The following is a 17,352-nucleotide window of genomic DNA, read 5'->3' on the forward strand; positions in this document are numbered from 1 at the left end:
ATTCTTTCCTTACAAAGGTTGCAAATATTATGCAACTTTTAAACCAATAAAAAATGAAGAACCAACTTTTGTATTAAAAAATATAACGCCATGATAACTATGATAGTAGTGATTTACGATAATGACTTATACCAATAATGATTATCAATAACTTAAGTGTTCTGATTAAAAATTTACTTTCCCACAAAACACATTCAAAATGATTTATGTATTGTGTAATTTTCGAATAGGCAAACATTCTTAGTTTTTTTTAAGTGGCTTGAGCGATAGAAAGGTATTCTGGGGCGTAGTCAAACAAGATTTTATTAAATATGTGCGTTAACTTCATTCCGGATTTTGTTAACTTAAAAAATTTTTAATGTTTTAATATAAAGGAATTATTAGAATAATATGTACAAAAGATGTAAGTCAGATATGGAAGCGTCGATATAAATTTGATCTGGCAAGACGTGGGATTAGTCTACCCAAGACAAAATGGTTCGGGAAAAGGAATTGGTGATTTGTAGCTTGAGATACGACACATTGAAAATTTTATGAGCAAGATTATCGATTATCGATCATCGATTAAAAAAAAATGTGCGATAGAAGCCATTGAAACATTTAAAATGAACAATTCAAGTCCTGTATAAACTCTCTTATCCTCCTGTAATTATTCTTAATAAATAATTACAATTTATGGAAATTTTCTTGAGAATGTCTCTTAATGGCGAACGGTTTCCTTGATCTGAAAATCTACATAATGTGAAACTGATTATCCTTTGTCTTCAAAGTCCGATAAAATAAATGAGCAGAATTTTATTTTTAAGTACGCCACTGGAAGGGTCTAAAATCTAAAATAAAATCAGTGTATCAGTCCCATAGACTGATTCATCTCGTTGTCTCTGAATGGATATTGGAAGACGGGCTCTTTCTATTGAAAACCACAAAAATTCTTGGAATAAAAATGAAAAAAATAATGAATGAAACTGCCCGGATGCGTGAAGGTTTATCAGGTATCCAATCAAGTATTTTTTTGTTCTCAGTTTCTTTAATTTGTTTCAACTTTTCCCGCTTAAATGTTTTCGAGATGTGAAAAGAGAAAAAACCGCTTCAATGAAATGTTACACAAAAAATTGGTTGTTTTAGATTTTGGCTATTCGTTCTATATAATATAAAATATTATTTTATTATGAAATTTTTAAAAGATAACTATAAATTTCTACCAGTTTTACAATGTCTAACTGTCGAATAATCCGTTACTTTTTGCTGTCAGTTTAAATTTTCTCGAGTCGTCATTATATTTAAATATAGTTTCTAGTAAACAATTCCGGATTTGTTCCATATCGTTTACATAAAAATTCACTGGTTTAATTAACGAATATAGGTAAATATTAGTGATAATTTTATAGTCGCTAGTTATGTAAATGGCTTGTTCTTGTTAAAACAGACAGTTACAGAATGAACGATTGGTTGATTAGCTTGATTAGAGTCTCACAATAACTGTAGATACAGATCTCCCCCACTAATATGAAGGTTGCACGAAAAATCTTCATTGGATAGACTCTGAGGTAGCTTGGGGCGGATGGAACGGCCTACAGGAATATTTTGTGGTTCCTACGTCGGCAGTGGCTGCTCTTCTTAAGGTTGTCCTTCTTGGGTTGCTGAATGCTTCTGGACCGGCAATTAAACAGAATCATTACTCTCAGGTGTAGAGTTTTGAAGACTGTGGGATGCCAAAGACAATTCGAAGTAGACGACTGTCATTCCTTTCATCAGTCTGTGTTTCTGTAGAAGCGCTAATAATTGACACCTTGGACGATGATTAATTGTGGCTTTAGCGTAGGTCCAGCATCTAGTTTCACCATTTAACAGCGCAAACTGAGGTACTCAGTTACAACGCCAAGTATAAATATAGAATTTATTTTTAGATTTTATTTTGTGATCATGGTATCATCAATTTTTTTTGTATTCTAAGTCTTATTCTGGATGGAACGGCCTACAGGAATATCTTGTAGCTCCTGCGACGTAGGCAATGGCTGCTCTTCTTAAGGTTGTTCTTCTTGGGCTGCTGAATGCTTCTGGGACGGTAATTGAACAGAATCATGACTCTCAGTTGTAAAGTTTTGAAGACTGAGGGTATGCCAAACACAATTCGAAGTAGACGACTGTCATTTTTGAATCAGTCTGTGTTTCTGTTGTAGCGCTAAGAATTGACAACTTGGACGATGATTAATTGTGGCTTTAGCGCAGGTCCAGCATTTAGTTTCACCATTTAACAGCGCAAACTAAGGCACCCAGTTACAACGCCAAGTATAAATGTAGAATTTATTTTTAGATTGAATCTTGCGTTCATGGTATTAGTTTTGTTTTGTATCTAAGTGTCATTAGTCCATTGTTGTTAATTTAGATGGGATGTACTATAGGTAAAATTAATTACCGTTGTTAGAATTGGGTTATTTGGGTTATTTTCGTTAAATTCCGTTTTTGAACTTTGAACTAGTACAGCATCGGCGCTATCAGCCAGAAGGCATCAATCCTTCGGATGGATAGCGAACTTCGCCGGACCAGGCCGCAGGACATGCACGCCAACAATTATACGAAATAAACAAAGTGATGTCGCCGTGTTTTATTTCCCCCATTGTTTCATTGTTTGTGCGTTCGTGAGACGCCTGCCGGGGGCTCTGTGATTTATGGGGGCGCGTGGGGAATGCAGTCGGCGCCACTCGCCCTCCTACCTCCCGCTGATTCTCTTCGCTAAAGCTGCTCTTGCTACATGCCCCGATGGACTATTTTGGAATTTCTATTGTTTTGCGTGCTTCTATGTCACTCTCTCACAGTTTATTAGATAAGATATAAACCCCATACTGTAGTTATTGTTCAATTTCAATCACGTTTCTATATTTTAAATATTTAAAACTTTTATCGAGTAATCAGTAGTAAAACGAACCAAAACATACATTTTTTAATGTTCGTTTGATAGAAATTGTACCTCGACAATTTTCATACCGAATTTATACAGGGTGTTTCGTGAAATTCAGGTCTACAGATTCATCGGAGCATTAGTTTTTTCCAAAAAATCCGTATTATGACATTGCAAACACTGACATAAACAATTCCGTTAAAAGTTATGACCTTCAATTTTTACAGTAGCTTCGCTTTGTATTGGCGTACTGGACAAGCAAAAAAATTTGTTATGCACATATTAATCGTTATCGAAAATCATGTTTTTTCAATTTAACTGGTGTTCATATAAAAATAACAAAAATGTTTCCGAATTTATACACAAACATAATAAAAGACAACTGTTAATAGTTATATCCGAACATAAAGATTACAACCAATTTGCTATTGTGATAGACAAGACACCGAAAAAACGAGAACACCCAGCAAAATTTCTAAGAACGCAGCAGCACTCATGTACCATTCGGGTCACTTACCATTCGTGTGAAATGGCAAACCGCATGCTGAGAGGCCACCGTGAAATTTTTGTCACAAAAATGTTTGTCAACAGAGCTTTCTAGTATAAATACATACATGTATTAATGTCAAAAGGCGACATAATAGTAAAGCTGACAGAGAGTGATGGCTTGTTAGTTGTAAAAAGAATTACAACGTAATTTCTGGAAATGCATCCTTATATACCATTGTTTGCTTATAGTATTATACAGTGTAGTTTGAAATAAACATATCAAAACAAATTTGAAAAAACTAAACATGACAAATTAATTTTATTACTTACATGTGATTCAATTTCGAAATATAAGCCTTCTTTAAGACTAATAATCTGTATTCTCAGCAAAAGTTCTAACATTTACAAAGCTCAGATTCGTCCATCCTTATAGTATGCTAGCACATCTGAAGCACATCGACTCCGAAACATGCTCCACACAATATAGAGAAAAAGAAGATCCAGAATTGACCATGAACTTGGATATCTTATGGTGTAGATACCACCAAGACATAGGCCAATCGCCTCTCTCTAACATAACCTCAATTAGACCAATATTCTCAAGAACTACTCAACAGGTAGATCTAAATAATGAGGTTGCTTTTCTATGAAAAAAAATATTTGTTGAAAATCATATAATTGTGGCGATATTCACAAATATTCTCATTATCTTTAACTAGTTGTCTAATCTTTTCATTGTGAAGAATTATGTTGGACAAACTAGGAGAACTGCTAATGTCGGACTTTAGAAGCATCTACATTTGAAATATGTGTGTATTAAAAGTCAGATTTTGTTGGATGTATTGGTAAGTTTTGAGAAAGACTTATTTCTTATCGAATGGATAGATGTGGGAAGGAAGTCAAATTTTATTAAACCTGCGTCTTTGAAGACGAAAACTCGATTATCTAAACGCGCGCCAGACAGTATAATTGTGTGTTTTGATGTTCTGGTATACATGAACTGTACCAGTAAGTTCAACTAAACTAGAGTTATATCGACGATTTTTTACACACGTTTATCGATGAATTTCCATTAGGTATTTTCATCAAGAAAAATCGTATCAGAGGCCACTACTTCCAACTGTCAGAATTTGATTATGGATAAAACAATGCATAATGCCAACTCCAATGCCGTCTACCTAAAGCTTGATGCAGATTCGAAGCTAAACGTTGCGTTTTTTGGGCGCTATACGTAAACTTCCATCATTCTTTGAATTGTTCTCGTTCTTATTTGAAACGTGTCTCAATTACATATTCTTTAATTATAATATAGTTTCAACTCATTGAACTTATTTTATTTTTAGTTATGGTGTAGTTTTTTTGGCCCCGTTGTATTATAATTCACTGTGTCTGTAAACACCACAGGTTATCAATTGTAGCACAGTACAAACTCAGTTGGCGGCCCCATCGTAAACAGAAAATAACGAGTATCCCTGTCTTAGTCAATAATTATTTAACTTTTTCACGATACCTTGTTCGCTAAGGCTAACCCGCCACAATTCTAAATTATGTAGATGTAGCGGGTAAAATTATTATCCTTTTACTAGATTTAACACTACTTGTCTGGTTTTCATAACTTTATTAAGATGATATCCGGCCTCGGGGCAAACAATATTTATGAAGGAAGCAACCATCCAACGAAGAATGAACGGCTTCATTCCTCTTACACGTCGAGATTGAGACGAAAAATGCTTTCTATAAGGTGATAAATGATTCGACGACATTTATTATAACGTCATTTGTTATCCGTCATAAATAGGACAAAATGTTATTGACTATTTAGAAATTTGAAACTCAGATCAAAATTTTTGCGACTCTTTTAATGAGTTTGATATGAAAATTCAGTTTATTTTTTAAAATTTGACCAGACAGCGTCGACTAAAACGTCGCTCATATTTGAATGTATAGAGGAGATTTTCTGATAAAAATCACTAGAAATTGATAAAGTTTGAACAAACCCATTTAATTGGAGTGCAAATTCGATTCTTTTTTTGAACTTTGACTCGAAATTCAGATAAAATTCACTAGATGGAGTTAGCTATCACGTTGTCGCTCATGTTTGAATAGTATAGCTGATATCTCATGACAAAAATCACCTACAAGTCATGAATTCTGAACAAACGACTAAATTTAGTTTATTTCTTGAAATTAATGCCGAAAATTTCCGATAACTTAAACATCATCATGACAATTCATTTTAATCTTCAATCTAATGGGTATCGACAATAAATTTTTATCAATTTACTTTGTCAGTTGTTATCGACCATTAATTACTTTTTGCATACACGATCTCATTATATTCTTTTCCATGTTTCTTTTTGTTTTGCTTTCATAGTAACATAAATTGTGCTTTCCAGACGGTTTCCACCTTTTTCACAACTTCTTTAGCTTCTACATTTTGCAATATTGTCAATTTCTTTTCGTTTTCCTCACAATTGGTTTCCCAACAACATTTGTGAAAATAGTTGATAGTTGATTTCAAATAAACAAAAGTCATATTTTTTCTGCAATAGAGATTATATTAGATCTTGGAATTTTTTTTAAAAAATAAGAATCACATAAACAATTTCAAAATAGCGTTTTGTATTTTGTAGTCCTTGTAAATTTTTCAACACATCTCTCCAGTATTTATCCATTTGGATTTTTCATTCGTTCTACCTTGAGAAGCCTTGTCTTATATCCTGTTTTTGATGGATTAATCTTTGAGAGTTTGCAGCTTAATGTTTTTTACATCCGAGATAACTGAGAGTACTAGAAAACTTTTAACAGGAAATACCTTATAGGTTTAAATAGAAAAAAGTCCTGAAAATGTCGTTACATGACCTGAAAACTATACGATATTCTAAATTTTGAATACATTATTAATAGTAAAATGCTTTATCTTTTGTAGGTAATATTTCTGACAGCAAAATTTGAACCTATCATCGTCACCATCATCTCCTATTCGTGCTAACGTTAATATATTAATGAATCTTCTTAGGAGATAAAGATGTTACACGTTTGAGTAAAACTTCCAGAAACAATAATTGAGAAAACAGCTCTATCTTGGAAGCCGAACCCTCCTACTAATTAATGATGCCAAGTGACAAAATTTCGAGTGAAGTAGATGCAAAATAGGGAGAATGATTAAATCGCAATATGATTGATGTAGTCGACGTACAGGGGTGTGAGGGTGTATATCGAAGACAAACCCATGATAAATCGCTGCTGTAATTGATTCTCACATAATTATTCACAACTTTCCATCTGTGCATTGACGTGTATTGATTTTGTTCAAATGAAAACTTGACGTTAGTTTAAATTATACGAAAAAGTATATATCTGGATTACGCGATAGCACGAATTCATTTTTCGTACTAAATTGGAACGTTTTGCAAGCTATAATATGAGCGTTTTCATAGTGGGATTGTGGTAAAATTACACACCAATGTGTACTAAGTCTAATATATTTCCGAGCTGTCGAATACATATATATTCATTTGAATATTGAATTTTGAAGTTCATTAAATAGTAGACTTTTAATCAAATTATGCAAAAAAAAACGGGGAGTTTTCGAAAACACCTTCTGTATTTTGTACTGCACGATGGCTTTCAAAAGGAGACGTTCTGAAACGTCTGTTTAAGCCAAAAGATGAAGCCTTCTTATTTTCGAATGAACGACTACATCTAAAAAAAAATGCTGTTTTCCATTTAAGGAACAGATTTCACGATTTAGAGTGAATAATATGAAATAATTTAAGAAATAACTCAGTGGGAACAGCTTTCAAATAGAAATTTGAAATTTTTTCAAACATTTTATGAATTTATTGAATCCCATTCATATTTCGATGAAGATTTACATCTTTAATTACTATTAGCTTCAATTCAAAAACATCCTTTGGGGTTTATAATTTTAGAGACTACTTTTTTATTTTAGTCAACAAGAAGTTGATAATTTTATTAAAGTTTTATGTCACGACGACCTAAAAAAAGTGTTTGAACCTGTACTAGAATTAATTAACTCAATTCACCAATTTTCTTTTTTAAAAACAATTAATTTAGCAAACTGAGAATTTAATAATTTAATTTATAATAATTTATACTATAATAATTATAAAATTAGATAAACTAGCTTTTACCCGCGGCTTTGCTCGCATCGAATCCATTAAATAAGTATCAGAAATCATTATAATAGAAAAGAACGAACTCTGTAGCTATATTAGAACCTGAGATATAGATCTTTGAATGTAGAAAAATTGCCAAAAACCTACAAAAATCCATAACTCCACATTGAATGTCCGCGCCTAGCTCCTCTCAAGCTCAACCAATTTAAGTGTTCAAAAACTCAGCAAATGTTCCTAAACCAAAACGAAGTCTCTATCTTGAATAGAACCTGAGATATTGAGGATAGAACGTGTGTATGTGAAAAACTCCCATAAGTAATGTACTGGGGGAAATCGCATTTGAGTATAACTTGAGAATGGTAAAAATTAGATGAAATCCGATGATTGATGGCTGATCTGTGCATCAATACCTTTCATTGAAAAAAAAAAAATTAAGCAAATTGGTTGGGTAGAACGCCTGAACGGACTCGGATTGGGAATCATCAATTTTTTTAATATATAAGATTTGTCACATTAATAATAATTAACTGAAGATTATACTTCAATGGGGTTGCAGTGGAATGTATAAAACTTACAGACAGACTAAACATATACAAAATTTATAGCAAGATAAGTTAAAGAGGTTAGAGTTCATAATAATAAATAAGTAATTGAAGAGGGTTGTTTTGGATAACTTAACTCTAGCATTTAATTATTGGTTACGTTGTCAAAAGCGAGAAATCGATATAATTTTTAATACCTTTCGTTACCATTTATATTGGGAAACTGCGTTCGCAGCCTTGCTGTACTTAAAGTAAAACGGAATTTATTTAAGTTCAAGTTTTAAATACAGATAACGGATTGTCTATAATTACCTATGTTTATTACTTTCTCAGTCCGAATTTCGAAGAAGTAGGACTAAAACAGTAAAAAAATCAATATCCATTATACACGTACATTGCGTGTGAATCCCACTTCTGTTTTCCATCTCCTTTTTTTATTTCTAGCCATAAATATTCTCCTACTAATATTACATACTCTTTTATAAGCATATAACGTCAATAGACTCGAACAATAAATTCATACCCACACTTAAATCTCAATTCTGTTGGTATAATGTCTGCATTGACATTTTAAATATTTTATGGCTTATTTTGGAGCAAATGGTTTAACCGTGGGGGTCACTTCCTTCCTACTGTGGACCTCTCCCTGAGAATTCCGAGAAGAATTCTATATTCAGTTGATGTTCATTCGTGTCACAGTTTTGTTTATTATACCTGATAATGTTGAGGGAATATTGAAAATAAATTACATTATGTAAAAACTGGGGCTGTCAATGTTTTTTTACCTGCTTGATATAATTTGTTGGCTTCGACACAAACAGTTTGAAAGTAACGAATTTAACACCATTCCTCAATAGCATTTATAAATTATAATAAACCACGAACAATTTCAGAGCCTCTAGGTCGACACTGACAATATTTGAGGCCTCAAAAAGTACTATAAGTTTTCTTGGTTTACTCTCCAACATTATGTAAAGACTACAAGGTGTGCTATAGCGCACCAGCTGGGAAGCAGCCAATGAGAATTCGCTCCCAAAGAGACGCGCAGAACGAACCGAAAATGAGCCGTCGAGAAGAACACTCCTTGTAGTCTTTACATCATGCTCTCCAACTAGTTCAAATTTCTTCCTCGCTTCCCTCACTATCCGTTTCTATCCTTCACCAGCTCCTCACCACCACCGCTGCAATATACTTGTTGCGTGCTTTGGCAGTTCTATAGCTGACTTCTACTTTGACATCTGCCGTATCAGCGCTTCCGAATCTCTTCTTCGTATATATCCAAACCATGATTTTTTATCACTATATCACCCTCTTTCCCCACGTTCTTGATGTCGTGATTCATTAACCTTGAGTATCCTCCATTGGTCCTGACAGGTCCCAGTATTTTCCTTAATATCTTTCTTCCCAATATATTCGTCCTTATCGACATGAATATCAAAATCTATTTTTGACTAAATGATTTTTATTTTTTCTTATTCATAATTATAATACATTGTAATTAATAATTCGATTTGATCTGTTTAAAAATCGATTTCCAATTAAATAATTCCGTTGTTCACTCAGTAGTCACTTCTAAGCCATTTATTCTTTCATTCCAGTTTTTGGAGAAATTAATTTGCTATCGATCTTCCAATCCATTCAAAGAATTCGATAAAACTCCAGTTTCCATGCTGAATCGTCCTCTATCTATCTACACTTTAATAGTGTTTGAATCAAAGTAAATCTAGCAAAATTTGTGCTATTCTTTATAATCGCTGGTAAGTTTTTCTTATATTTTTCCAATGATCTTGATTATTTTTTATTTATTTAGGGTACACAACGAATAGAATTGAACAGATTCCTATTTGGTGATATTCTAAAAAATGTGATTTCATTTTTTTTATATGTTAAAGCATAATCTTCTTTATATCCAAATCTGTGTTCTAGTTTATTTTTTTCGCAATTCTACAGCTGCCCGGTTGGGAGTTCAGCCTCACCCAAAGGACCCCACAAGCCGGTGCACCACAAATTCAACTCAATTCCAATAACTGGGAATTGAGTTGAGGGCTGCAACCGGATATCCACAGAAATCTGAGTTGCTTATAATTGAGAACTGTTTTTATTGGTTATACTCTTTTGGATTCGCGAATTTATAATTTTCTTAATAAATTTATTTGTTGTTGTTGTTGTTCACAGCAATAAATACATTTTTATTAATTTAATTCATGAGTTATTTCCAGCTTTTCCACCTTTGTTTTTATTCAATCAACGTCGTTATTTATATACTTTAACTGAGGTCGAATACCAATTTCTGAAGACGAGTATCAGAAATTATTTTACCGATAGTATGTAGGACACACAAACAAGAGAAAATGACATTTGACCAGCTCTAAGTATGGTATCGAATCTCATAAGTTAGTTTTACTTTTTATTTTTCACACACATTTAAATAAAACAGAAAAAAATGAATTCTTGTGATTTAAGTCAACTTTTTACGGTGAAAAATACGGTACTGTATATATATCATAAAATGATCTAACTGTTACTCCACCAACAGAGGAATATTCAATTAGTAATAATATTTATGCCAATAAAACAAAGTTGTCTTGAATCAGTGCCTTGTTTAAACTGTCGACTCAAGCATGTCTGTTAATAAACAAATAAATCATGATAACATCGTGCCAAATCTCAAGTTTCTCTTTTGCATCACATTCGTGTTATAGAATGTTGTGAATATGCGTAGAAAGCGAATTTTTCAAAGTTTATTACACATAATGCCTTTGTATTCTGTTAAAATCATCAGATATTTAAAAAATTCAGTCAATAGTGAAGCTCAAATATAACTTGTTTTCAAATATAAAGACAACAGGTAAAGCAAGTATATTTCTTGAGATACTTCATATCTTAATAATGTATCCGAAAAAATTGAGCAAAGATTCTATTATGTAAATCCAAAAGGACAGATTAATATTGAAGGACACCAAGGACTGAAAGCAAAAAGGAATGAAGACATAGATAAATGATAATAGACGAAAATGGAAGCTACTAACTTTTATTTGGGTATGAATCTTTGTGGAAACTAGTCCTGTAATATATGTAAATTTTTTTTCTACTTCCAACTCCTTTTGAACTAATCTTTATCAAACTTATAAAAAGCGGTGTTGAACAAAAAAATTATTATACAGAGTAGTAGCTATGATAGAAAATCTTTAATAGAAGATCAGAAACCTCCTGTCTTTTCACCTCAATAATCACATCGATAATATTACTGGTTTCAGTGTTTCCTGCTGATATATTTCTGTCATATTCCTAATCAAAAAATGTGAGAAGCAGTTCTAACGATGTGAATTTATGTAGACCGCTTGGAACTTCACCTGGACCACTTTTCTAGATAAATAACTCATACAATTTGAAATTCGTACCTATTTGTATGGAATTAATGAATATTTAAGCTTTTCAACTATCTGCAATTCCATTATATTTATTACTGGCGTCTTCTTGAAAGTATTGTATTCAATAAATGTTGTTACAAGTTATTTTTTGTGTTCCAATTAGTAATAACTGATGATAGTCTTGGAATTGGCCTTGATTTTCTTTGTTTGTAACTGTAATGCATTTTGATAAAGTTAGTTGATTTGCCAATAGATCCATTGAGAAAATAGTTTGGAAATATCGAATTGACTACCCGATTAAAACTTCTTCTTCTTCTCGTGCTGTTTTCTCATTGATGTTGACGACCACGTTTGTAAATACGTCTCTATCCCTCGCAACATTTCTTCTTCCTGCCGATGCCTTTCTTTTCCTCTACTCTGCCCTACATTATGTAGCAGTAGGTATTTGTCGTTGCGTAAGATGTGTCCTATGTAAAATGTTTTTCTTAACTTAATAATTGTCAACAGCTTCCTTTTGCGACCAATGCGTCTTAGTACTTCGTCGTTGGTGATTCTGTCAGTCCAGGGTATCTTCAGAATGCGTCTATAGTACTCTGTACAGTAGTGCTGACCACACAAAACATTCCATGAATCCTATTCTGACGTGGAGGTTTAGATTTCTGTTTGCAAACATTGAGGAGTACTTGACAAATGCCGTTTCGAGCCATTCCAATTCTGATTTTGATTTCTTTGTCATTCATAATCATAAATAAATTAAACTCAACTACATATATTGAACTATATCTATAGTTTCATTGATTTTAACTGATAAACATGACCTTGAACTGAATAAATATAATATTAATAAAGAGGTAACTTGACAATCAGTTTAAATTTTATATTATAATTTTATATGAATTATAATAATATGAATAAATTTTCACTTAACGAATAATAAACTCCTTCGTACTGGCTGGTACTACGAAAACACTTTTCAAGGCGTATGAAAAGTAGTGGCATGTTCGTTAAGATAACGTGAAGTAGAATTTCTAGGTAAGATTGAGCTTTCCGTGTTAAAATTGACTGAATCGTGTCGACACCCCATTCTGTATCGTGTCGCGCCCTCATCGACCCCCAAAAAAAACAAAGCGAAAAAAAACAATGCCATAAATTTTCTGGCAAATACTCAAAAATTAACATATTCAAATTTGTGGCCGGCGTAACTGGAGAAACTTGACTCCAGATTTTTATCTGTTACGGCTGTTTTCGAGGTATGTTTAACAGCGGGAGTGGTGAATTTGGTAGTACAACTCTTCCGATTTTCAATATCACATTAATGGACTATTCCGAAAATATTTCCACGAATGAATTTGTTGTACAAGGTGTGGCAAAATTGGGGAATATTGAAAGAGCTATTTTATAAAAATGGGATGTCTCCTATCGTAAAACTACAAAAACCGAAATGTACATCTGTAGAGAGATGGAAGGGTGATCTTAAAATAAGCTGCTTCCAGTTACCAGTACGATTATTAACTTATTATAATAATGTACTCTGGGCGATGTACATAGATCCCTAACTCAATATATAAATTACCTATTTGTAATAGTTCAACATCCAAATCTGTTTATTAGGACTTACCATCAATCAGCATCGTCCTTTCACACTTCCTCGATAGAAATCTTCACAGGTGCAGGGTGTATTAAACTTTCTTTTAAATCTAACATTTCAGTTGAGGCTCCAGGTTAATTTAACACACCAAATTCGTCGTAACCAAATATTTGTCAAACCCAAACATAAAATGAAAAGTCTGGACTGTTCTCCATGGATAATCTTTCAAACTCTGAATGATTATCAAACAAGCACTATGAAACAACAACTACTTCTTGACCCTAGTTATGTTTCTATTTTTATATGTATATCTATATCACCAGCTGAAAAGCCGTTTTCAGTTAAAGTAAATGCTTTCCATATTCCCTTGGGAAACAGTTAATAAAACATTTGACACAACCAGCGTTTTATCTTCTTAATTCTGATGCCTTCTTGCGTTTTCATGTATAAGGATTATTGGAACATTGGCTTGTTTTTCCAAAGCTGTTTCTGTTTTCCCTATACTGTCTTTTTGTTTTATTTCCTACCATCTTATTCCTTGTTTTTCCTTTCTCTATTTATTTCTTATGTCCTGTTCCTCTTTCTTAGTTTTTGTTTCGTGCTGTGTATATCTTTCGTATTAAAAGTTTTTCTCCAATTCTCATGATGTGACCAAATTAATTTTGAGCTCAATTTTTTCTTTTTTTCCATTGTTTTTTATTTCTCTGACTTGCCCAAGTTTCTGATCCAAATATCAATACAGTACGGCTTAAAAATAATCTCGTGTCGTGTTGAGCTCTACAGTGCAGAGCTGCAAAAAAATATTCACCATATAAACAGAAAATACCGATTTGCACGAAATCGAGAGATTTACCCGACATTTGTATACAAACAGAAAATAAAAATAACAAAGCACAGTGCGGTTGACTTAAAACAAGACTTTTGTAAGTACGATAATTTAGAACAGAAGTTCTCAAACTTTTTTCCTCGTAAACCACTTTCAAAATACTTTACAACATATTGCCAACTCGTTCAAAAATTCAGATTTGACTATGGAAATTCAAGTCAATTCACTTTTATTGTAGAGCTTCCCGTGGACCTCTGGAGGTGCACCCGGACCACTTTGGGAATAACTGGTTTAGAAGACTTCAACATTATTATATTATGTCTTAAAATTGATGAAATTAAAAATGTAATAATAATATTTTGTGACATACTTGGGTTCCAATTGAGGAGGAAACGGAAAAATTATTTTCTTTTAGTTTTGGAAGTTAATAACGAAATGCGAAAAGTATACGACGAAAAAAATAAAAGAAAACGTTAACGAAAAATAAAGTTTATTAAAGATAATTAGGCAACACAATAAACAATCAAGTAAGCGAGATAGTATAACTGAAAATTATAATACTCGTTACAAAAATAGATAACGTATAAAAACGATAATACATATTTACAAATTTCTGTAAAGCTTTTTCAATATCAACAATATCTTGTTACCACTACTTCATACCTTTGTTGCATTGTTTAAATATAGAAAATCTTAACTCAATTTATAAAGTAAATGGAAGAAAAATTGTCAAGAATTTATTTAGATCAATCGATAGTAATAAATGGTGGAAGCGCCGGTAATAATCAGAAGAACAGTATATATTATTCGATAAGATTAAAATGATGGTTATTACCAAGGAGGATTAAATAACAATTTAAATCCGAGGCCGAGGAATGCAGCATCTTAGTGAGTGCTAATCATAATACGCGTTTTAAACACTATATTTTTTCCACAACTATATGAAAGTTTATTGTTTTTTATTAATAATTCTATCAGTTATCTGTTTGAAACTCATGACTTGGAATGGCACTAGAGCTAATGAAACTTTTTGATTTATAATTAGAGCTAGTATAGTATTTGATATCATCGTTTTCCACACTTTATTTAACTTATTTCCTTACAATATGTATTAAAATGTTCACTAACTTCAAATTTCGCATATTTTATGACAAGGCGAGAACTGAACAGGTTCGCAGAGGCCCCGATGTATTTTTCATCAATTGTTAATGAAGAACTGTTAATCAATGATGAAAGTGTAATTTCAGTTGATTTTTTCCCTTCTATATCTCTTTTTAAAGAAATCCTTAATGGAAGTTTTGACAACAAACCTCGATTCACAACCTGATAAATGAATGATCTAAATTTGAAAACTTGTATATGTCTTTTGTTTCACTAGGTTTGTTTGGTCACTTCCTCTGTTTTTATTCAAATTGTACGCAAAAATAAAAACCTATGCAGTTAATCTTGTTTTAAGAAGATGAGGAATCCAATACCGGAATCCACCAGGAGCGTTGATGGATATATGGGATTCCCGTAGCCAATCTACTCAGCTGCCATCTTCTGTAATCCAACCAAGAACTATGGTGATATTAATATTAGTTAATGGAACTCTTCGTATATGTTTGATTGTTGTCTATTACATTATCAAGTAAAACGTCTGCATTCGTTTATCTTAGACTTGTTCCGGAACCAGTTACCAACACACAGAATCTATTAGGGGCTATACAGCCTTTTCTAGTTTCTCTACCAAATGCTTACAAAGAAAATATGCCTGGTATCATCTGGCTCGTGTTCATAGTACTTACACTCGGGTGTTTGTATCTCCTTCATTTGGTGAAAAGACAGTCGGAATTCGTCGTGTCACGTCAGGAACACATTTTCCAATCTCTTTTCGCTCCAAGGTCCTAAGTCACGTCCATTCACCTGATCTTCCTTTTGTGATGGACGAAAATTGTATTGATATCGAATGCAACTAATTATTTTTCACTGTTTAATATGATTACATTTCGAAATGATAAGGTATAGTTATTATTTGATAAAAATGAAATAGATAATAGAATTAATAATTAATAATAGTGTATATATATTGTAGGTATATCGATTTGTTAACTATTATCCTCACAACGTGAACAAATTCAACGTACGATAAATATACATACACGAAAGGTGTTCTATCTAATATCTATCATTTTATGGAAATACATATGGACGATTTACCAACGTTCTCTGCGGGATATAAATGCAACGTTGAAAAATAGACATATCTGACCTGTAAGGAATATATAATAAAACGTTGAATGGCCTAAACACTAAATTTACATCTCAAGATAAAGAGATACATCTGTAGATAGCCTTGACAAACGTTGTAGTGGGTTGTTAGTTAAACAATGCGGTAGTCAGTTCCAAAAACTCATAAATTACGCCGCTAGCGGCTTTGGGGTTGACTCTTTTCTTAACCCCCCTGTTTGGCTATTAAAATGGTAAGCTGTTTATGTCATTTAGCGAATAGAATCATGCTTTCCTACGGTCCCACAAGAATATTTCAATACCATTCTAATATATGATAAATAACAACATGAAAAAGTGAATTTTTACATATTATTTTTCTCCAAAACTCAATTTTTCTTGGACGTGGAGAGCGTGGAGCTCCCTATCTTCAATTGTAGCAAGTATTGCAAACGATGATAACGAATATCGTGATCTGTCACTCAATTTAAGTTTTAATACTTTTCATTCACGATATGAAAATGGAAAATTGGTATATTTCTTTATGAGAGCCAAAAGACAGGCATTATGTTATAATTTCATATTAGATGTACGAGATTTTGTACAAATTTTCACATAACTTTTAAGAATTTTTGTTGGTGAGTTTTGAACGATTTTTGTTTAAACCACTTCTGCAAGCAGTTTCAGAATTCTTCAAACTACCAATTAGATTTCAATTTATATCAATAAATGCATCTTTTACATTCACTTTAACCTCCACTCTATTCATTACTGTTTGGTTAACCAAAAAATTGGAAAAGATTCAAATACAATAAAAATAATCACCAAAAAACCTACTGGTGTCTTAGCAATGTTTATAATTTTTATTTCAAACGACTTTGGCACTATGGAAATTAAAATTAAACGGACTAGACGAGTGTGATGTGATTAATCCACGTTTTGTCCACTATCTCCAAAATCTTCTATATTACGTATAGAACTCACCAAATACTCACACGTAATCAATTTTGAGCAAACATGCAATCAACTTTGCTGAAAAGTTTTCTCATAGTGAAGTGATGATTCTAACTTAAAACTATTGATCCATGTGTTTTGTCTATGGCTTCCATAATGTCTAGAATTCTTAATCTTCGATCAGCCAACACAATAAAGTGATTTTTTTAAATCCTTTTCGCTGGAGCACTGGAATTCAATCATCTATTTTTTCAGTATTCAAATCGATGGAGCAAATATCCATTACCATTTATAGATCTCAATAAACGATAAACATAAACTAAACTCTGTATT

The sequence above is a fragment of the Diorhabda sublineata genome, chromosome 6 (assembly GCF_026230105.1).
Source record: "Diorhabda sublineata isolate icDioSubl1.1 chromosome 6, icDioSubl1.1, whole genome shotgun sequence".
NCBI lineage: Eukaryota > Metazoa > Arthropoda > Insecta > Coleoptera > Chrysomelidae > Diorhabda > Diorhabda sublineata.